Below are 23,844 nucleotides of genomic sequence, written 5' to 3'. Positions count from 1 at the left end.
TTGGCATCTCGTTGATGGGTTTGGGTATTTCATCATTGAAAGATAAAAGGATGTACACAGGGACATGTCCCCAGGAATTCTAGGACCCGGTAAGAAGTCAAGGCTAGCAACGTAAACTAAACTGTGTGGAAGTCATGGTTTAAACCTCAAGAATGATAAACGCACAGAGTGCATACAGAGAAGAGCACAGGACCTGTGTCACTCCCATAAACAGAGGGCAAGTAGAGAAAAAGAAGATGCAAAATATGGCCTAAGAGGAGAGGAAATGGGATGCCACTGGCACTGGAAAGATGACAGGTACAGGAAAGGATGAGATGGGAGACAGCATCACAGGCACACTGCTGTGGTTATGACCAGTCATTCACAAGTACATTGGCATCCTAAAGACTGGTAGGTTCTGCAGTAAAGAAACTTGTTTGATTGGTTTAGCACCCCTTTGTCCAAGCTCACTGGACACAGTATTCTCCTTACAAGATTCTCGGAGCACATTCAGAAACACTGGTCTAGCCCAGCCTCTAATGCCCAGCAGAACCGCAGTAACGTCCCAGATCCCCCAACAATTAACGCAGTGTTTTCCAATGTATCACACTGAATGCCTTAAACTCAGCAGGGGAAGAGCATTATATAAATCTAAATGTCGGGAATGTTAAACATCTTAGACAGCTGGAGCAAGAAACAACCATGAGGTCAGCCCACATCTGGTCTGTCTCAGAGCCTCCAGGAGCAGGCTACCCATGGATCCCACCCCCACCCCGGCCCTCTCAGGAAGAAGGGCAAAGAGATAAATAACTCCTTGAGAGCATTCTTCCCTTCTCCACTTCTGTTGTCTTTCTGCCTCTTCTCTCTCAGGGCTTTACTTGATGAATACACCATGTGCCTCAAATTATTTATTTCTCTTTCTAGCATTTCAACAATGGATGGATTGGAGCACCACATTTTTAAACAACAACTCTTGAAATGCCAGAGGTCAGAATCATTACATGTTGCAACAAAAGACAGGGCCAGAGGCTAAAGAAGACTTGCACTAGAAGTCCCGGTGAGTTCTGGACATGGGCTTCAGCCCTGCACTTTGCTGGCTACCTGGGTCTGGGTGGCCTGTGTGCATTCACCACCCACCTTACCCACCACCTATCCAAGATAAAACAGTCCTTCCCGGCTCCTCCTTCTGGTAGAAGTGGTGCTGGCTTTTGTTGTCTGGACAAAAGGACCTAAGGGTAGAGACTTCCCAGCAGCCATCTACCCATGATGACCTACCCCGATCCTTGTAGGACTTACAGAGCTATATTTAGAAGTACCTAAGAGAAACACACGGTGAAGACTCAGAAGAGACATCACTGTTTATTGACTACTTAGAGCAGGAGTCACAAACTATGGCCACTGGGCCAAATCTGGCCATTTGTTCTTGTAAATAAAGTTTTATTGGAACACAGTATGCCCCAGCTTTTACATATTGTCTATGGCTGCTTTTGCCCTATAATAGCAGTGTTGAATAGTTGCTACAGGAACCATATGGTCCATAAAGCCTAAAATATTTACCATCTGGCTGCTTACAGAAAAAGTTTATTGACCTTGGGCTTAAAGGACATGGCTTAGAATATTTCCCTTGCCCTTGTTCCCCCCCCACCCCTCCCAACACAAACACACACACACACACACACACACACACACACACACCTGTCCTCCCATCTTTGTACCATGACTTAACTTTGGTTTTAGTCTGGGTCTCTCTGTGTATCTCCCAACCCCTGTGTGTCCCTATCAGTCCTTAACTTTTCTATCTCTGGCCCTCCCTGGGTTGGTTTTTCTCAACCCCCCCTGCCTTAGCTGTTTCCATTAATAACTGATTATGTATAAACAAAGGGGTGTTATTTTCTCATTTGTTGAACTTACTGAGGGACCTGCTCTAATTATGAAAGTGAATGAGTAGGAGCTTTGTGTTTCTCTAGGAAAAGAAAAAAAGAAAAGAAAGAAAGAAAATCTAATTGCTCCTTAGCTCTGTGGTCCTCAGTGTTTTCCCTTTGTGGTTTAATATCCCACGGAAGAAAGGTTCCTCCTACACACATATCCCTATAGCTTTAAAACCATCCTTAAAGAATGTCATTGTGCATAGTCCCTAGTCCCAGTTACCTGAGAAACAGTCCGCAGTGACCCTGAGATATTCTAGCCCACATTTGTAATCCAAGTTAGGAGACATTAATTGGAGGCATGATTCTGTAATATCTTTGTCTGGGAGGGTTTCAGTCACTTGAGAGGTTTTTCACAAGTGAGCAATTATAGGGTCACAGGAGAAATTTAGCAACAGTGGTTCCATTTATTATAGCACTCTTCACAGTCTGACTTGTATGATAATCATGAAGTTGTGAGCAAATTGAGAACGGAGAGTATATCTGAGGCCTTGCCTGGCAGCCAGCACGTGGCGATAATGAGCTACTGTCAATTAGAGTTGCTTCTCTGTGCCATGGATGTGTTGAGTGATTTATATTCACTTTCCATTCTGACAACTACTTTGGCCAGGTAGAAGTTACTAGTCCCATTGCAAATGAGGAAACTGAAGTTCAGAGAAGTTACGTAGCTTGCCCAAGGCCTTATCCTTCCATGGCAACCATGGCAGGGCTTTCTGATAGGAGTCTGGCTCAAGTCCCTATCTCTGGGTCCCCATGTCATATCTGCCCTCGATGGCCTGACATTGACCCTTGCTTCCCCCATCACACACACCCCTGTATGTGGCCCAGCATCAGCTTTACCCTACACATATCTCCTACTCCACAATCGTGTCACTCCTGCTCTGGATCCTTAGAGAGATGGGTACCTCTGGGTCAGCCAAACAGCTGCTCAGCATGGCACCACACCACTGCCCTGACAGAGACTGTCATCGCATGGGAAGGTATGGAAACATGCCTTTTGTGTACATTTCTGGGAGAAGGAAAAGGAGGAGCTGGAGTATCACCCTGGATTAGCCATCTGGGGGCACAGCCTTGTGAGGTTTTCCCAGCCCAGCTGACAACAGTATGCTCCATTATAACTTGATCCATTCTTCTTTGACTTTTTGGAGAAGATGGACATTGCAGAGACATGACAAATTCCACCACTGAGAAAGCACCTCTGGGAAATATTCTGCTTCCCAGGGGTTAACCTCACTGCTGCCACCCATGCTCAGCCACCAATCCCTCTGTGCCCTATATGAACATGACCCTGAAATGATGGCCCTGTATGTGTCCTTGGTATCTTCCCTACTCCCATCCTAGCAGTTCTATCCAAGCAAGGTCACATGGAGTCCCAGGGTGTCAGCTGCTAGGAGCATACCATGCAGGAAACTCATGGGCCCCCAGATGCTGGCAGCAGATATTTTTGATATCTCCCACCCACCGCTGGCTTAGCTGCAGCCAACACTGGTGCATGCCCAGTCTCCAAGGTGTTCTTCCTTCAAAACTGGCAGAAAACACTGCCTGCTCTCACACCTGCCGTCCCCATGCCCAGAGAATCTGAAAATGGTTTATAGCTCTCATCAATCTGTATTCTTGCATTCCAGTAGCTCGTTTCAAGGTGATGTTGCTGCCAGGGCCAAGCACTTGGGGTTCTGGCTGCAGACCCTGGCTTCCATCATCAAGTGGATCTACCCCAACCAGTTACCAGCTACCAGCCCTCCCTTCCTCCATCTTTCCCACCCCTTCTCTATAGATGAGGCAGAGAAACTGAAATTTGGAAGGAATTTCCAAACCACCTAATTCTGAGGTTGTAAACATAAAATCCATGGATGGATTTTCAAGAGTTCATGAGTCTCCTAAAATCATATGGAAAAAACTACATAAAAGTACATATACACACAATTGTGTACTGTTTTGGAGCAATGGTCCATAGTTTTCAATAGGTTTTCAGAGAAGTTAATACCAAAAAGGAAAATAAAAGTGCTAAGAATGAGCAATTTAATAAGACCTCCCTCCTCATTTTGCAGATGCAAAAGCTAAGACCGCAAAACAAGTTGCAAAACTTGTGATTCACCAGAATTCTCCAGCTATCTTGCCCTTCCCTTTTTATTCTTACCTTTGGTGTCAAAAAGGGATGCAACAAGAGAGTATATCCAAATCAGGGTCTGAGCAGAAGCTATACCTTCTGTAAGGAAGCTCCTGAATCCTGAAGTAGGTTCCAAACCTCACGGTTTGGTGGTCATTACAGTGGTTGGTCCCTGATCCACTTGCTTATTGGACTACTTGCTTATTCTGCCAAATGACAGAAACTCAGTTCTCTTGTGCATTTCATGGGTGACCTCAAAGTGGGGATGGAGAATTCTCATATGTTATTTACACTGCTGTCTGCATCTCCCTGCCTTCTGCTCCATCTGTTGTCACTCCTTCTTGGCTATCATCATTGGGGTCACTCTCCTTTTTGTTTTGATTCTGCCTACATTTGCCCACTGCACTGTCAATGCTCCACTTGACCAATAAAGCCCCAGGCCATCTCTCTTTGCAGCCTCCCAGAGGTCCTCTCCATCCACCCCTCGATCTCCACCACCCTAACACCTCCAGTACCAGTCTAATGTCACTATTCTATTAAGGTGGCCCATACTGGCTGGAACTCAGCTGCAACTGCTCTGAGCTCTCCATGCCTACACTGTATGTTCAGTGAGGTTGCCAAAGAAGGTGACCAATGGCCCTGGTTTGCCTGAGCCTAAACGGCTTCCTGGGTCATGAGTTTTCCAGTGCTCAAACTGGGACAGTCCCGGGCAAATCAGAATGGTTGGTTACCCTGTGAGGTCAGACAGCAAATGGCAGAGCTGGCATGCAAACACATGCCTATTCAGCAGCCAAACCTTCGTTCTTTCAAAACCTCAGCCTGCAAAACACCGTATATGTGTTCAACACACAGAGTAGAAACATGTAAGAGAGTGACACTAACATGAGACCTGCTTTCCTCTGAAGAACATGATGGGAGGAGTGAGCCTATTCCACGGACTTCTAAGAATTAATTGATAAAGTTAATATATTACCTTAGGGTAACCATATGTCCTGGTTTGCCTGGGACAGACTCGATTTACACCTGTTCTCTCAACATAATTATTAATAGCACTCTCTTTTTGGTCTCAAAAGTGTCCTAGATCGGACAATAAATTATATGGTCACCCTCACCATCATATCACAGAACCAGCTGATTAGGCTCTTGATTAATAGAGTCCTTCCCCATGACTATAACTAAAACCCAGGCTGGCTTTCCCTGCTATTGACAGCGCATGTTCATTCTGCAGACCAGTCACCCTGAAAAAGCAGCTTTTTTCCAGCTCCATCTCTTCTCGGCTGACTAGAGCTCGCCTAGTCAAAGGAGCAGGCCCTCCCCACCTTCCAAGCAGAACCCAGCCTGAGGAATCAGTCCTCACACCGCTTCAAAGAAGCAGACCAGGCATTAATTGGCACTCTGCAAAGATTTATGCACCATATATCATTATCTCCTGCTGAGAAACAAGACAGATATAGGGCATATGGCGGGTCCTTTAGAAAAAGGTGTCTTGACAGATCTTTGAACCTAAAATACCTTAAGTAATTGGGACACCCACTCAGGGACATGCAAGATAAATGACCTGGTTTGTAGAGTACCCATGCCCCTGGCTGCCTGCCCCTCCCCCTCCTCCATTTCCTCCTCTTCCTCTTCCAGGCCTCCTTAAGAGCCTCCTATGGCTTCTCCCCACTCATTAGTAGCTCCACAAAGAGACAAATTACGGCAGGGAGAAGAAGGGCATATTAGTCACTTGGAGTAGGCTGGATTGGAGAGGAGGTGGAAATGAATGAGTTGAATGAAGTTTGAGTCTGCTGGTAGATTTCATTTATTAAGACTCCACCTATCATCCCAGTTCTCTAATTAGCAGGGGCTAGAGCTTTGGAGGTAACATACCTATGTGTAAACTGCCTAGTGTGTGGCCCAGAACACAGTGGGTATTCAATAAATGGTGAACAGCAGTGGTGTTGAAACCTGTCTGCAGTTAAGGAAGTACCAATATTGGAAGAGTCCATTGCCCCCAGTACTGAGGGTCACTTGAGGCCCAGTTCAGTTCAGCTGCCTTATGAGAGTATTCAGAGCTGAGTCACACACACACACACACATCTCTGATCCCCCCACAAGCTCCCCTGCCACACACATTTCTGGCCCAGGGACAGTAAACTCAGCAGTTAGCCTGAGGCAGGGATGGGAAGAGCTGTCCTGGGGAGTCCCAGTGTTGCTCCCACTGCAGTTCAATAAGTATTTTGGCCATAGGATATCATACAAAGAAGACAGATCAGGACACTGTCACCGTCTGCTGGGATCTCACAGTGAGGTGGGAAACATATTCAAGTAAATCTCCCATCTCAATCTTATCTCAAAAACTAAATGATAGAGGTGAGCTCAGAGTGCTGGGGGAATGCAGAGGCTGGGCCTCCTGAGTGGAGGTCAGGGAGCACTTCCTGGAGGAATGGAACCCTGGATGAGCCTGAACGCCTGTAACAATGAACCAGAAGAAGGGTAGCAAACCAAACACCAAGACCCAGAGGTGGGGCCTAAGGAAAATCAACATTCTACTTGTGTTTGAAAATTAACCTAACAGACATTCTTATTTTTTAACTTGTAAGATGTTTTCAAAGAGAAAAGCCCTTAGGCACATTCCTGATTCTAAGAAAACCTTTTATACTGGTTGAGTTCATTATAATTCAATCAATAAGGTCATGGTCACAAGTTAATTATCACAAGGGTGGTGAATAAAATCCACTTCCTATAGCAATCATAAATTACAACTTTAAAGAAATAAATTCAGTGTTTTACAGTAAATGCTCTGACATTCTAAATGAATATTTTTTTTCAAGGTTACCAGTTACAAGTCAGCAGGCCTTAAGCGTATTGAACAAACCTTTTAATATGATAGGAAAGCTCGTCTTTGCCTCTTTCAGTAAATACTTATGAGAAACTCAACTTTATGACAAGATTCAGAGTAAGTACAGATAGCTTAAAATTTTTGGTAACTGGCACATAAATATTCACTAATCATCTTATCTTTCTTTCTGAATGAAGAGCTGTAGTTTATCCATTGATTTGCATTTTCAAAAACACTTCTACCAACAGCTTCTCACCTTCTCAAAGTTCCTATTAAAAAATTCTGTCCACTAGCAGAAACTTAATTTTAATCAAAGCTGAATCAAAGATTTAGGGGACATTCACTAACTTATTTCCACAATTTAAACAGGGCACGCCTGCTCTCTTGCGTGGCCCTCTGTTTCCTCTCCTGTGAGCTAGAGAACTCTCGGCATCTTCCCTCCTTTCTAGAGGCTTGTGATGATTCCAGATGCCTTGACATATCAGCTTGAGCTCGGCTATCTCCTTCACCCTGATTATCTCCTTGCCTTATGCTAGGAGTGGGGAGAATATCCTGTGTACAGTGTGGGCCCTCACTGAGAAAGAAGGGGCAATTCTACGAGCAGGAGAAATTCCAGATGGCTATCTTCTTGACTCCCGGTGAAAAGCCACTGAGCAGCCCTCAGCCAATTCCTGCTCTAGACCCAGACTCCTCTCTCCCCACCATGGACTGATCCCTTCCTTCTGCCTCCTCATCCTTAGTCCACTCCTATGGCTGACAGCCTCCAACAAGCCTCCTCCCTTCTGAGTGCTCCTTACTGCCACAGCCCTGCTGCCTTTTCGGGCCTGTCCTGAGGTCTCTTTTCAGAGGTCTTCAAAGAGAACTAATCCAGGGCACCTGGGTGGCTCAGTGGGTTGGGCTTCCGACACTTGAGTTTGGCTTGGGTCAGGATTCCAGTGGCATCCAATCAAGCCCCACATCGGACTTCACACTAGTGTGGAGCATGCTTGGGATTCTCTGTCTCTTTCCCTCTCTTCTCTCTCTCCCCCTCCCCCACCCTCACTCTCAAATAAAAACAATTTTTAAACAAATAAAGAGAACTAACCAAATCTCCAGCCCCACCCCTTGAGTTCCCAGGTGAATGAGCTCAGTCCCACTCGGTGCCCATATATTGGAGCCTTTAGCTCTTAGAATCTGGGCATAGGAAGTTGCTGTGTTCCCAATGCCACCCTCACCACTCACATCTGTGTGGAACTGGGAGCCTGTGCCAAGACGTGATTTGTTTTCATAGTTCAGAGCCTGGGGGAGCCTGAAAGTCTGGAGAAACCTCCAGGTAAGAGGAGATTCACTTCTCTGCACCTTTTCCATAGGCCTTTACCCCTTGGCCAATGAAATCTTTCCAAGGCCACGGAGGTTAGTTTCTAAACTGAAGACATGGGGACCCAGAAAAAGTTTTAGAAATGAAAAATAAAAAATAAAATGGACAAAATGGAGGAGAAATAGGTAGATACAACATGGATCACAGCAACAGTGGAAACGGCAATTGGAGAAACATGCTACAAAAGATGGAGAAAGAAACCACAACCGGAATAGCACAGTAGGTTGGGGGTTTTAATAAGGGAAGCCAAGCCAAGTGGCCCAGGGCCACGCTGAAAGCTGGACACCAACGGCCATACTGTCAGGTTTAAAGGCTGACTATAGGCACTGAAAATGTTTTTACCAAGATCAGAACAAAAACACTGCAAAAGACGCTGGCTTTGAGGAAGCCTACAGCTGTTTCCATGGCTAACTTCATTAGCCATCCTGAGTGGTTCATGAAAACAATTCTTAGTTACTGGTGGACTCAAAGGTATCTCGTGGTCCCGTATGCATGCCCCTATTAGAAAACTGTCCTTATTAGAGGATATCATCATCAGATCGGAGACAAGTTTGCACTGTGTGGAAGAGATACAGCATAATCTTTCTCTCAGTCATGTCTTCTTTCCTGCATAAAGTAGGATCAGAGGTGAAAGAGCAATTTAGAAACCATCTAAGGAATGGAAGCTACATGCAGAGGGAAAGGTGTTCTGTGTGCTGGGCAAACAAGTGGGACTCTTACACCTCCTGGAAACGGGGCCCCTTGTAGAGCTGTAACCAGCAGGGCAGGGCAAAAGCATGGGCCTGAACACAAAGCCAAGATGGCATGTGGCAAGACTTGGTGCTCTGCTTGGACAATGTATATACAGCCTTCCCCACCAGTTCCACAGGATATAATCACTCTCCCCATACTCCACTCCCCCACAAAACTTTTTTTGTCTCTTCTTTGAGGCAGTAGTTCTCAACCTGTGTCATCATATATCATTAGGTACTGTCAGTTACCAGGAAAGTAGAAAGTATTTTGCCACTCATATTAAAGTACCAAGTGTATGTTTTCTTAAAATATTATGGCTATTTCCAGGCTTAGGCAGTTAAGCGTCAACTCTTGATCTCAGCTCAGGTCATGATCTCACAGTTCATGGGTTTGAGCCCCACATCAGGTTCTGTGCTGATGGTGTGGCACCTGCTTGGGATTCTCTCTCTCTCCCTCTCTCTCTTCCCCTCCACCACACTCATCCCCCTCCCACTCTCTCAAGTAAATAAACTTAAAAAAAAAAAACCCAGTAGAATTAGATAAGCTAATAACATACATAAGAGAGCTGTGGCTATAGACTTGTAGAATAAGTATGTCAAAAATAAAACAATAAAAAATGGAACTTTTAAGAAAAAAACAAGACACTAAAAATACTAAATTTTTATAAGAATTAAAAGGAACGTTTGGAAATGAAAAATACCATTTAACAGTTTTAAAATGGGTTAAACAACAAATGAGACATAGAGAGAATTAGTTAACTGGAAGATAAATCTAAAGAAATCACCCAGAACAGTACACAGGAGCTGAAAAGTGGAAATATCAGACGTTAAGAGAAATGGAGATAAAATGAGAATTCCTAATAAAGCTCTAAGTAGAATAGCATACCTGAAAAGAGAGAATAGAGAAAGGCAATACTCAAAGAGATCAAGACTTTGAAAGTTCTAGAACTGATAAACACATTAAACCTCAGATTTAGGAAACATAATTTATCTCAAGAAAATTTTAAAAAATGAACCTACAGGCAGATACATCAAAGGGAAATTGTAGAACAAAAGAAATAAAGATCTTAAGACAACCAGAGAGAAAAGACAGGTTATTTTACAGAAGCAAGCAAAAGTATGCTGACATTTCCCAACAGCAATAAGCAAAGCCGGAAACAATACACTAGTATGTTCAAGGTGCTAGAGGAAAAATAACTATCAGTCTAACATTTTGGACTATGTTAAACTCTGTCAATGTCCTTTAGCCATAGACCTCTGGGAACATATTTGCAGTTGAACACACTGGGTTTATTACTTATTGCAGTGAGAGGGAACCATAGTGTTTCAATAAGAGGGTGCTGGAAATAATCTCTTACAGGATTTAGGCTTTGGTTGGGTAATCTTGGGGAGGGCCTAAGGAACCAGAGGACTCATTCTGGATGAGGGGTTTTCAGAAAGTGAAAGCAAATCTATAATTGTGGATCTCAATAATTATCTCAGCAAGAGAGTGGGATGTTTGGTGTTCTGTGAGTTACATAGTAACCTTGTCTGAATGGAGGTTCTGTAGGGACTGTTTATGTCCAACAAGAGAACAACATGGCTTGGCTAGAAGCATCAGATCTGTCTGTAATAATATGGAGGCCCGACTGTGAAGTTAGATCAGTCCCAGATGTCAGGAGCTGCTTTTTTTTTTTTTTTCTTCCTCAACTTCCATTCACAAATGAGGGTGAAATAAATAAGGATGAATTAGAGAGTTGGACATTCACAGTCCCTCACTGAAGGTAATTCTAAAGGGTATAACTTCGGCAAGTAGGAAATTGAACCCAGAAGGAATGGGATACAAGAGAATAGCAAGCAAAGGAATTGGTAAGCATGGCTATAAATCAAAACTCACATTAACAGTATGAAGCAATAATAACAAGTGATGGGAGAGGTTATAAATAAGGTTTAACCACAATACTGAACCATATGTAAAGTAAGGGGGAATATCAGGCCAGGCATTCTATGATCCTTGTATTAAGGAAGAAGGTGGCAATTCTGATGAACTATGAGGCTTTGTTAAGACAAGAATGCATGTTAAAATTTAAGATTAACCATCAAAAACACAGAAATAGACTGTTTGAATTTGGTGGGAGAAGGAATGAAAAGAAATACTAGAGAAATAAAGGAGGAAACAATGATGCCAAGAAAAAATGGGATACATGGTATGTAAAAATAAATCCAAATATATCAGTGATGGCTATAGATGTAATCAGATTAAATTTACTGGTTAATGGGCAAAAAATACCCAAGTAGATTTTTTTAATGAGCTCTGTTCTTTTTCAAGTGGCACACAAAACATAAGGACAAGAAGTTTGAAATTTTTTAAAACGATAGAAAGGAGCAAATATCATACTAACAAAAGGAAGCTGATTTCTCTGTATAACCATAAATCTCAGAGATTCCCCCTACTGTCTCCTCACCACCCCCCACTACCTACCACCCCATTTTATTGTTTAATTCAAAGCAGTTCTTTTTACCCATCACAGCATGCCCTCAAATGGCCTCCCTTGCCTCTTTTAGACTATGAGCTTTCAATTCCAGAAACAACCACCAAGAAATATCCAATCTTTAAAAAAAAAAAAAAATTATTGGTTGCAATGGAGGAAGGTTTAAACCATTAGAAATATGAGAAGCCTCTGATGAACTGAAGAAGTCTGCTGTCACAGACAATGAGTCTGGAGTTCTCCCTTGTCCAACAAATGAGCAGATGCAAAATTGAATATGAGAGAAGCTAATGTCCAGGAGGAGACAAGAGCCCGGAACAGGGGTTTTGTCTCCATATTTGTTGAGCTCACAAGATCTTTTCCATGTGGTGAACGTGAAGAAAACAAGATCTTACCACGTGGTGAACGTGAAGAAAACAATCAGATAGTAATCATTAACTTGTGTGTGGAAGAAGCAAAGGGTCAGGGGTGGGGTGAGGTGGAGTTTGTGATCAGGGTACATTGGCGCCAGATGGAAAACAATTTCCTGCAGGTGATCTAACAAGTTACTCGTGATCCCATTACAGTATCTCTCTAGCTAACCTCAGGTGCTTTCGCCCCATGGTGGCAGCTTTCCGCCCTAAGCTTTTTTCTAACCCATTTATGTAAGCAGAACCTATTTCTCCACAGTCTGCAACTTTGTCAGATGTTTACAGCAATATCATTAAGTCATCAAGAAAAGCTTAAATGATGCCAAGCTGCCCATCAGAGGAATCCCATATTGGACAAGAAAGGACTGGCACTATTCCATAACTCCTGTTCCATGATTCCATATTGGACAGGAATGAGTCTGCCATGCTCATTCACTGCATAGGATCAAGGCATGGACCCAGCAGTATTATGGGGCAGCAGCTGGAAGCTGTCAATCAATTGTATTCCCTGTAGGAGGTTCACAAGAAGGAAAACTGAATGGCATGTCCCATGGCCACCATAGTTCATGACCGGCACCACTCCATGGTCCCCCTGTTCTCTGTAAGAAAAAACTTAGAAAAGAGAGGTTAATTGGATGAACCATAGCCCCCAACATTGCAGTTGATCTCAGGGCCACAACTGGTACTCATCTTCTCCCTTCTACGCTATGCTTTCCAAAATCTCCTCATCCTCACTATTGTCTTGGCAAACCATGGTGGCTCATACATGACCCAAACCTCCATTCTAAAGAGGCCTGGACAAGCCAGTAGTGGTCATACCCTTTTTAAGCTGGAGTTGTTTCATTCACTGAGAAGTACCAGAAAGCACCTAATCAGATCACCTGGATTCCATAAGCAGTGCCTTCTACCCCATCATATAAAAGCAGCCCCCCTGATGATCAGAACCAATTACCCCATCCAACAGAGTCCTCTTCTTGCCTGCCGGTCCTGCAGTGCAAAGAGTCCAGGGTGATTTGGCCACAGTATAACCTGTAGTTTAATTAGACCCTTACTCCATCCCTTGACAAAAGCATATCTCCACTGCCAATAAAGACTCCACTTCTGCAGTGCCCATGGTTCCAGGCACCAGAAGTACAAAATCCTCAAGGGGTCATTGAGAGTGAATGAGTGGAGCCACTCCTGCTTTCATGCCTTGGTTCCTGGACTCCTGTATCTTTCCTATTGAGGACACAGCACCATATAGAGGTCTCTGATTTAATATATATGCTGCATCCTGAAGGAGGGCATCCCCATGATCCAGTCTGCTAACTGCATTTATAGGGGCAGAGCTCATCACTCATCTATGCTCCCTGCAGCAGGTTCTCTTGAAGAAGATCAAAGTGTCACACCTCCATGACCACTGCTGACAAGGAAGGGCCAAATAGGGATTTAGAGTAGTTTCTAGGCAAACACCTAAAATCTATTTCCACAGTTTTTCCAATTATCTCTGGCATTTGCATGACAAATTGTCCCAAAACTTAGTGGCTTGAAACAAGCAATATTATATCTAATGATTTTGAGGGTTAGAGATCTGGGCAACGTTTGCTGGGTGATCCTTCTGTTGCATAAGGGCAGTGATAGGTCGCTGGGTGGTGTCAGCTGGGGAAGGTTCTGGAGGGTCCAAGACAGTTTACCTCACATGCCTTGGTGTGGATGGATGGAAAGCTGGGTTTCACTAGGACTACTGCCCTGAGGGGCTACACATGGCCAGTCCTGCAGGGTGCTCCAGAATAGTAAGACTTTTAGGTGGTGGCTCAGGACTCCAGTGAACACGGCAGAAGCTACATGGCCTTTTCTGAGCTAGACTCAGAAGTCACAGAACATGTCTACGACTGTACTCTATAGGTCAAAGCAGCTAGACTAAAGAGGGAGGGAACACGGAACCCACCTTTCAAGGAGAAGAGGGTCAAAAAATTTGTGACCCGTTACCAGGCTAAAATGTCAGTTAACTACAATAATTTCTTACTCAGAACACCCCAATTGCCAACACTGCCAGGAAAACAGTATATCACAATAATTTACAATACCTATAATTGCACACAGTAAGATAAAAAAAATAATCTGTTCAATGAAAGCATGGATAAATGTTTATTACAATCTGGAAGACAAGAAATGAACTAGCTGGAGACACTGATGCCTACCCCTTTCATGACAAGAAACCCCTAGTCCCCTTCTCCTGGTCCCTTGAGTGAAGGAAAGATGGTCATATCTGGCATCATCCTGACACACCCCTGCCCTGTTAGGGCCCGAGCCTCTTCTGTGACTGTGTGCACAACCCAGACACAACACAGTGGGAGCTTCTGACTCCCAGTCCTCTTTCAGGAGAGGGTGCAGTTCTCAGGTACTCCAGCTGTTGTTTTTGAATTGTTATTCAAATTAGTATTATCTTAATAATTTGAGTGATTATTTAAATTATTTATTTTTCCCAGGAGATAGGTCCTAAATCCCAAAAGGCAGTTTGAAAATGGGGGTGGGGAACATTCTGGTTGTCACAATGACTGGGAGGCACTCCCAGCATTTCGTGTAGGACTGGGTTACTAAATGTCCTACAATGCCTGGGACAGTCCTGCACAAGGAAGAGCTACTTTGCCTGAAAAGCTGATGACACTCTCTTGGAGAAGTACCCTCTGACCTCCTGCAAAGTTCTCCTCATGGCAGGGCAGCAGGATTGTTGTGGGGGGATGAGAAACTCAAAATTAGCCAATTGACAGGTTTTTCCACCATCTATTCTGCTGGTTGCTGACCGCATTTGGGGAGTACATGTTCCACGTTATCACTTCCTTCCCTTCCCCTTTTCATCTCCAAAATGGTGCCAGTATGAGGAGAGCAGGGCTGATTCAACCTGTAGGTGTAGGGGAGAGAAGATGATCTACCTGAATATGCGTGAAAAAACTCACAGGCCTTGCACATGTGAACATGTTTTCACGTTGCCCTTACACTTGAATGTAGCTAAGTTGCACCTGTGTTCCTCCTGAAGCCAGCCCTGGGATAAGGATTTGAGTGTAGGTAAGTTTATTTGCCAGGTGATCCTCACCAGCAGAAATGAGGGTGGAGCCATCTCAGGGAAGGGAGGAAAGTCTATATAAGGGTGTGTTATTCAGGCAGGTCCTGAAGTCAAAAGCTCCCTTCTGCTGGGACCTTTTGATCGCTGTGTAGAATTACCTTCTAGAATGGTCCCCCTGAAGAACACTGGGCTGGGTGGTTTTCTACCAGCTCCTGTCACCGATTGATGGGGAGGTGGGGGGTTGCCTCCAAGAGCATTAACTCACCTCACTGTTGAGGGAGAGCATCAGGGTGGCTATCAGAGAAGATCCTGGAGCAAAAAGAAGAAAAACTCACAACTTGAGCTTAAGGGGGAGGCTGTTAGGTCAGTGAGCTCACAGAGAAATGTTCACTGTGGCCTCCCGGGGATAGGGGAAAATTAGAGGTGGGCCAGGAGACAACGTGGCCACAGCCGTCTGCACAGCATAAAGCTGTAATTTCAAAATATTTCCCCTCAAAAACTAGATGATACCATTGACTTTGAGCTTCCAACATAGCAAAGAAATGTAACACCCACCTGAATACTGTTCCTTTATAGGGAAACTGTTCTTTTTCTCTCCAGAAACTTTTTAGTATTTTTTTAAAAAATGTTTTTAGTGTTTATTTTTTTGTGTGAAAGAACAAGTGGGGGAGGGGCAGAGAGAGCGGGAGACACAGAATCTGAAGCAGGCTCCAGGCTCTGAGCTGTCAGCACAGAGTTAGATGTAGGGTTCGAGCTCGTGAATCGTGAGATCATGACCTGAGCCAAAGTTGGATGCTTAACCTACTGAGCTACCCAGGCTCCCCCTCTAATATTTTCTTTTATTCTTGAGATTCTACAATTTCACCAGTATTTATCAAGTTGTGAATTTTTGGTTCATTTTGCTTCTCTGTGAGTCCTTTCAATCTCAAAACTTGTGGGTTTTTTCAGTGGTCATACTGTCTTTTTATTCCATGCTCCTTGGTCTCTCCTCCTGGTTTCTTTTTTCACTCTCTAATTCATGAATTCATTCTTTATCAGTGTCCATTCTGCTCTTCACATCTATCAAATTTTCAAAAATAGTTGGTGATCATGGAATCCTGATGAATTCTTTTTCATACCACTAGTTCTTAATCGATGGTGTACCAGCCCCTTGTATCTGTAATTATACTTATTTTAAAGTTATTTTTCCCTCCCCATAGACATTAGTTATTTTATTTGTTGACTTCGCTTCTTCTTTTTAATGATGCTTGTTTTCCTTAAATGTTTGGGCATTCTTAACTACTGTTTGCACTCAAATTTGAAACTCCTGTTTGCCTGAGCATGTTAAATACTGATTTCAGCTGCCTTGGGTGACTTGGGGGAGTGGAGGAGGGAAGGAGGGAAGGAGGGAAGGAGGGAGGGAGGGAGGGGGCAGGAATTGCAAGCTAGTAGCTCGCTCACCTTCTGAGAAGGTGGGGCCCTCCCATCCCAGGAATGTAAGTTCTCTGGAATCGTTTCTGCCCTTAACTGGCTCACCTGCCTATCTGAGTTTCCTGGGTCAGGACTCCTGCTTCAAGACAGCGGTGTTCAGAGTTTATTCTGGCAGGAAATGCATGAATCAGGCACTTTCTTTTTTCTCCCCCCCCCCCCCCCTTACATATGTGGGGTCACTTCCAGCTCCGTTCTGCCTCTCTGGTTGTCTCTCCCTTTCTGCAAATTTCCCCCTACATCTAAGCATCACCCATGCTCTCTGCTCATAATGTGTGGGGAAGGAAAGGAGCCTGGTTGGCTCAAGCGGTTCCAAATGCGAAGTTTTATTAATTACCCTGATGGTTTCCCCAAAGCCCCTTCTGATCCATTTTTTGACTCTGAACTTTAAATATTTCTGGAATTTCTATTACTTTCACAGTAGTTCTGTTGTCTATGCTGCGGGCTGTGGTTTTTTCCTGCCCTTATGTTTCTGCAGGCTGATCCCATCTGCTTTCTATCGCCCAGGAATTTTACAAAATCTGTCCAGGGATAGATCCCTTTCTTATTTCACAGTGCTGTGGTGGATTCCTTTACCTCCTCCTCCTCCTTTCATCCATGTATCTTATTAACCCTCACGATGATTCAATGAGAGAGGGATTTATTATTCCCTTACTTTTCAGAAGTAAAACTTGAGTTCAGACAGGCTGACTTTTCCAAGGCATCACAGCTAGAACGTGGTTGTGCCAACACTGGGACCCTGATTCATCAAACTCCTGGGGGTGGTACAAGTATTCTTTCCACCTGTCAAGGACCTTTTCTGTATATGCCTCCTAGTTCCCTGTCCCGGGGGCCTGAAAGCTCCTTGCAGGCCCTCTTTGTGTTCCCTGCAGCACCTTCACTGTGCAGACAGCACCAGGAGTGCAGGTCGATAGCAACTTGCCCAAGGTCACATAACTACAAAGTGGCAGGTCAAGATTTGAACCCAGAAAGTCTGAACACAGAGGCCGGCCCCTTAGGCCATCTTCCACTCAGATCTGCGGTGTCACTCTCCAGCTCCCTCCTAGCACCCTCTTACTGGAAGGAAGGCATATCACTAGACTAAGAGCCAATTTATGTCTCAGAAAGACCGCCCTTAGGGGACTTCCACTGCTGTTTCATTACAAACATCATGACACTATTTGACTCTTAAAACCAAGTATTACTTTGATGAAACAAAAGAAGAGAAACAACAAGAAAAGAATATGAAATATGAGCTGTCAAAGCTGTCAACAGACTACACAGACACACCAGACACTGGGAACATCCCGAGTGGTAGAGGGCGTTGCGAGTAGGGAAGGGAGGGAGAATATGGACGAGGCAAGACCAGTCTGTGAGGAGTCAAGAAGCCGTGGTTTGTGATCTGCCACTAATAAATGGCATCACCTTCACAAGGGGACCTCTGGGGGCTTCACTTGTTCTAGTTGTAAGATAGTCATTGCTCAGGTCCCTCTAACACTGATATTCGAAGAGTCTAAATAATAATTCACCTCCATCATAACTAAAAATTTATGAGTGTTGCCAGGCCCTCTCCCCTTGTCTTTCAGGGCTCTGAGTACTTCTCCAATCCCACCCTCGTTATTCTTTGCCTCACGCTTCTGCCAACCACCCCACAAACCGAGGCATAGCTTTCTTGTGTAAGCATCCTTGTGTTTCTTACCTCCAAGTCCTTCCCTGTTTCAGGGTGCACCATCCCCTTTCTGACCACACACCTACCCTCCCTTTCCACACACCCATTTGGGCTTAGACCAGTTATATTAAGACTGTTTAGGTGTAATTTCCTCCAGGAAGACCTGATACCCTTCTGCAGGCTGAGTGAGACACCCACCCTTTGTGCTTCTCTCTGCTGCTCAGTGGCTGCTGCCCATGATCTACCACAGCACAAATCTAATTTAAACCTAATATTCAGACAACTGAACGTTAGCTCTGTTTTCACAGATGTGGAAACTAAGACTCAGCAAGACTGAGGAACCTACCCAACACTGCTGGGAGTCAAACCTGGTGTGTGTGCCAGCCACCTTTTGTAACACCCACCTCCTAAATGTGGGGCACAATTGGGATGATGCCCCAAACCTGAAGTTGGGGTGGCAAACTTACAAATGCCCAGTGCACAGGTCATGGTGGCTAGAACAAAGCCATGCTGAGGGACTGATGCAGGGAGCACCTCAGGGCACTGTTGAACCCCGAGTGGGGAGAGAGAACGGACTGCCTGCATGCAAGTCCCACTTCCTGGGCACTGAGCTCATGTGTGCGACTGGCTTCCAAGCCTATAGGCAAAGTTGGGTATACAGACACCTGGAGTGTCCATTGTTTCCTGTGAGTCTTTAGGTTCCAAGTCACTTTGGGATATGGACCTCACACGTGGTCTTTGGGGATTAACTAATGACTGGGCTGGGTGCCATGTTGGTCTGTAGGCTGGTAGAGTTCCACTGGAGACCCTCCCACTTTGGGGCACAGAATATGAATTAATATGGTCAGACCAGAATTGTACTGCTTTCAGCCAAATACTACTATAAAACATATAGAGCAAAATAAATATAGCAAGCTTTTTCCAATAAATTATGAAGATAAAAACAGGGCAAAATAAGAGTAAACTTCTAAGTACAGGATTAGTCAAAATTTTAGAGCAAATTTCATAAACAATTTTCATAAATGTATTTATATATAATTTTTTAACTCCAAAATATTTCATAAAATTGGCAACTTAATATTTTCCTTTTTTTTTTTTTTTTTTTTTTTTTTTTTTTTTTTTAGAGACAGCGTGCTCAAGCCAGGGAGAGGGAGAGAGAGAATCCCAAGCAGGCTTCACACTCAGTGTGGAGCCAATGTGGGGCTCAGTCTCACGACCGTGAGATCAGACCTGAGCCAAAATCAAGAGTCAGATGCTTAACTGACTGGGCCACCCAGGTGCCCTGGCAACTTAATTTTTAAAATTTGATGGCAACCTGATCTACAAACTCAAGTCCACAAGCAGCATTTCTTCTTCATCAAGGAAACTTGTTTTGCTCTTTCAACTGATTAGACTTTTCAACTGATTGGAAGAGGCCCACTCAGATCATTAAAGATAATCTCCTTTACTTAAAGTCAACTGATTGTAGATGTTAACCATATCCTCAAAACACCTTCACAACAAAACCTAGATTAATTTAATCAAATAACTAGGTGTACTACAGCCTAGCCAAACTGACACTCAAAATGAACCATTAGGTTTGAGGAAGGGATGCTGGGTTGGAGGAAAGGAAGTTTATCCTAAGCAAAGGAATAGTGTGTATAAAGACACAAGGGAAGCAGCAGAACTGTAAGGGGAGGGGGGGAGTGTGTGTGTGTGTGTGTGTGTGTGTGTGTGTACTAGAAGAGCAGAGGGATACAGAAGATGAGTCTACAGGGGGTGGCAAGTAGAACCAGCTTACAGAGTCTCTGCCTGCAATACTGAGGAGCTTTACCTTACACCATGGCCCAAATCAGATCATCAGAATCATCTAGAATCTCTTAGCCACCATTTTTGGAAACACAGATTCTTTTGTCCCCTCCCAGACCCAATCAATCAGGTTAAGCCAGAAGTTTGTTTTATTAAAGTGCCTCATTCTGTCCTTGAATCTGATGAGCAAGTTTGAGAATCCCTTCTTTAAGCAATGGAAGCCACATTAGTGTTAAATGACAAGGTCCAAATCTTGTCATTTAACTTTCTTTCTCATTTAAGCATGTATAATTTTCACATGAATAGGATAACTTTTCCATGGTGGCTCCAAACACTAACACAAGTAGAATGTGCCTGGGAAAAACTTGGCTGAGATCCTCCCCGGTATGCTTATCTTTGCAGACACAACCTAATTGGGATCAGAAGGGCCAGGGAGCTGAGAGGCAGAGGGATGGAGTTTTCTGTCACTGTCAGCTCCATTTTCATGGAGATCTATTCATTCATCAAGCACTCATTTAAGGCTTACAGAGTACCCAGTCCATGCCAGGCTCAGTGGGGGACAGGGAGACAGCTGAAGCCAGCTTACAATTTTGCAGACACATGTATCTGAAACACAGAGTTTTGAAAAGAGCAGAACACAGAGCTCTTTTAAGGCAATATTTAAGACAAGCATGAAGCAAGATGGTACAGACACAAAGCATCCAAGTCAAAGACCTGGGCTTGTTTAACAAGGCAACTCACACAAAGTACCTAATACATACCTGGCACATAGGCAGCATTAAATGAAAGTCCGTGCCTTGCCTTCCTAAATTGTTATTAATCCCAACACTCCCTTTTCAGTAGTCATAGTCTTTGGGGTCCTGGAATAAATTTTCAAAAGGAAAAGCATGTCTGGCTTCTAGAATCATAGATTTTATTCATATTACAGTGTTCATCTGGCTGACAGAGAAGACAGGGCACTGGTTGTATGTAGTTGAGCTCCAAAATAAGTATTACAAGTAAGGCTTACGTAGGAAATAGAAACTCTTCCCTAGAGACAATGTTTGTCAGTCCTCCCTCAATGTAGATCCCTTCAAGCACGACTAGGGATACTCCAGGTTCATCATCACCACATCCACTCCAGGGAAAAGTGTTTTTCTGGAGGAGACCCTCCTTGTCTGTGAGCCTTCAATACATTGTGATGCTCCACACTAGAGCTCTCCAATCATCCCTCACATCCAGACTCCCATCTATCCTGCATGTCAACTAGGAGAAAAGTAACTCTTCTCAGAAAACAGGCTACAGTTTATCCAAAGATGGTTTTTAAGATGATGATAGAGTGCAGGAGCTAAGGACGGAAGTTGGTTTAGCCCTGCAGCAGCTCCGACCCTGGACAATCCAGGCCCAGCGTTGCTCTCCCAACTCTAAAGGAAACCATACTCAAAACTGAGGTCCTACACTGTGAAGTGACCTCACCTTATCTCTGAATTTCCCCATCTTGTACAGAATGTGCAGATCTACCCCGTTCATCCCCCACCCTTAGTCCTACCACCACATACTAGGAGGGATTTCACTCTTCTGTTATTGGGTAGACCAAGCATCACCTTCTCAGCCAACTAGTTTGTAGGCCCGTGACCTGTACTGGCCCTCCTCTGGCCATGCTCACATTCACCCACTCCTCTACTTAGTTGTGATTCTCTGAGGGTCCCACACGGTGATTCTGAATTAAGAGAAAAGATCTTGCAGTTCAAGGACTAAATTATAGGACTATAAATCAGGAAATTATGTCAGCTAAAATCTGATATTTAAGAACAGAAGAGAATGAAATCTTGATGAATTTAAAATCTTGATAAATAAACTCTAGATTGCTACTCCTAGAGAGATACACCTTGAAACACAGGAGAATTCCCCCAGTACAATGTGTAGACATTTTGCTAAGATGTACCTTTTATGCCCTGAAGGCTGAACAGAGAGAGGACTCAGAATAGACCCTAGGACTCTAGCACAAACCTCAGGTACAAGTTCACGTGAGCCACATTCTCTTCTCAGAGAAGCAGTTCCTTCGGAGGCTTAAGCCAAGGCCTGCTCCCAAAAAAGGGCCTAGAAACACTTACTTTGAAGGGAACATGACTGGCTAACAACACAGGTGTGGCTACCACAGACTATAGCTGGGTCCTATATTAGGAGTGTGTAGCTGAGCTGAGCCTCACCTCACCCAGAATTTCAGGCTTTGTCTTAAACCCACATTAGACTGATACTTTTAAAGAGACCTCTGCTCCTGTTGTAGCACAGAAACCCTCTTGCCAAGAACAAATGAAAAAGAAAATAGGAAATAAAAATCTGTTTTAAGGCACCAGAGACCCATCATGCCCTAGGACCTAAAGTTAAGGCCCCAAGATCCCAACATGAAGGGGAAGTCGAGTTGAGTCCTAATATTCTATCCCACTTTTCCCCTCAAGGTACTTGCCATTTCTTAAGTGATGCTGCAAGTCAAGCAGAAAGAAGGTGACAAGTACCAGAGAACCTGAACGGACCTTTCTTTATGTGGTGTCATGAATATGGGTGATAAAAATTGGAGTTCAGGAATACCAAGACGGCCAGGACATCTGATTCCAGAAACCCAGAGAAAAAAGAGATGCAGAGTGAAGCCAACATATTAGGCTCAACTTTTCCACTACTGACTTTGCTGATTCCTGAAGAAGGGAAATTAGGCAGAAAGGAGCACTGAAGAGGCTAAGAAGATAAGCAGAGCATTGGGAAAGTTCATCAAGCTTAGAGGGGAAGGGAGATCATATATCAGGATCTATGCACAGAGGAAGCTCCTTTCAGTTGAGATGCATGAAGGGCTGAGTCCAAGGGTTCAGTCCAGTCAGGGATTAGGCTGTGTGGGGGCTTGGTTTAAGTCTTCCACCTTGGCAAAAAAAAAAAAAAAAAAAAAATCCATAATCTCAAAGACGGATCCATTGAAAATATTCAGACAGAAGCACAGAGAAAATATAAATGGAAAATACAGAAAAGAGTGAAATATTTATTATCAGCACACTAACAGAATAAAAGAAACCAATATGATCATCTGCACAGATACAGAAAAGCATTTGAAAAAAATCAACACTAATTCATGAATAAATGAAAAGAGACCTTAAAGGTGTATCCTTAAAGATCTATTGATAATCTACCTCATTCTTCTTAACCTCTGTATGATTTTCATTGTACAGCTTTAACCTCAGCTTATGTACATACTCCCCTATTGTACGTTTAGGTTGTTTACAGTATTATGAGATTACAAATTGCAATATCTACAGTTACCATAATTGTACATGCCCTTTCTGTGCACATGAATGTCCACCTGGGGTACAAACCAAGAAATGAAAAAGCTGGATCAGAAGGTGTCCATTTTTTTTTTCTTTACTAGATATTGCCAGGTTGTCTTCCAAAATTCCCTTGAAGGCAGGTCAAGTTCATTTCAGTATTCTTCAGTGAAAATATTCCAAATCGTTTCTCCCTACCCACCATGTAAGGGTTTGCAATATTTAACTTTCCATGAATGCCTTGTCTAGGCTTCAACTGTTAAACCATGAATGCTGTGTCTTCTATTTTTCTGCATCACACACAGCTAGCACTTACATAGGTATTTAATAAATATGGGTATTTATTGAATCAATGAGCAGATATGTTTTGTGTTAATAGTAAAAATAAGTTGGGGAAATAATCATCGTGATTATGGCAACACACAGTAAACATCAAATAAGGATGCCAGTGCACGGACCGATTATTATGGGAAGAGCTCTAGGCAGTGGACATGTTTCTCTAGCCCAAATGACACAGTAATGGTGGTCATTAACTGGGAGCACAAAACGATTGGCTAAGTGCCATTCCTCTTCAGCAGCAATATGTTACCAGAGAGAGAGGGTAGAATTGCACTAGGGAGGGAAGATGGTTCCATTCCACATTAATGATGCTTTCAATGTTCTGATGATATACAAATGTGTCACATAAAGCATTCCAAAGCTAGGACAGTGTAAGAAAGAGACTTGAGCTTGCTTCTGCCTGAGTCATCTTAAGAAGCAGTGTGTTAGAGCTTGTTGATGAGTCTGGCTTGCTTTATGCCCAGACAGGTAGGC

The sequence above is a fragment of the Panthera tigris genome, chromosome C2, assembly GCF_018350195.1.
Source record: "Panthera tigris isolate Pti1 chromosome C2, P.tigris_Pti1_mat1.1, whole genome shotgun sequence".
NCBI classification, from domain to species: Eukaryota; Metazoa; Chordata; class Mammalia; order Carnivora; family Felidae; genus Panthera; species Panthera tigris.
Note: the sequence above shows the minus strand (reverse complement) of the source record.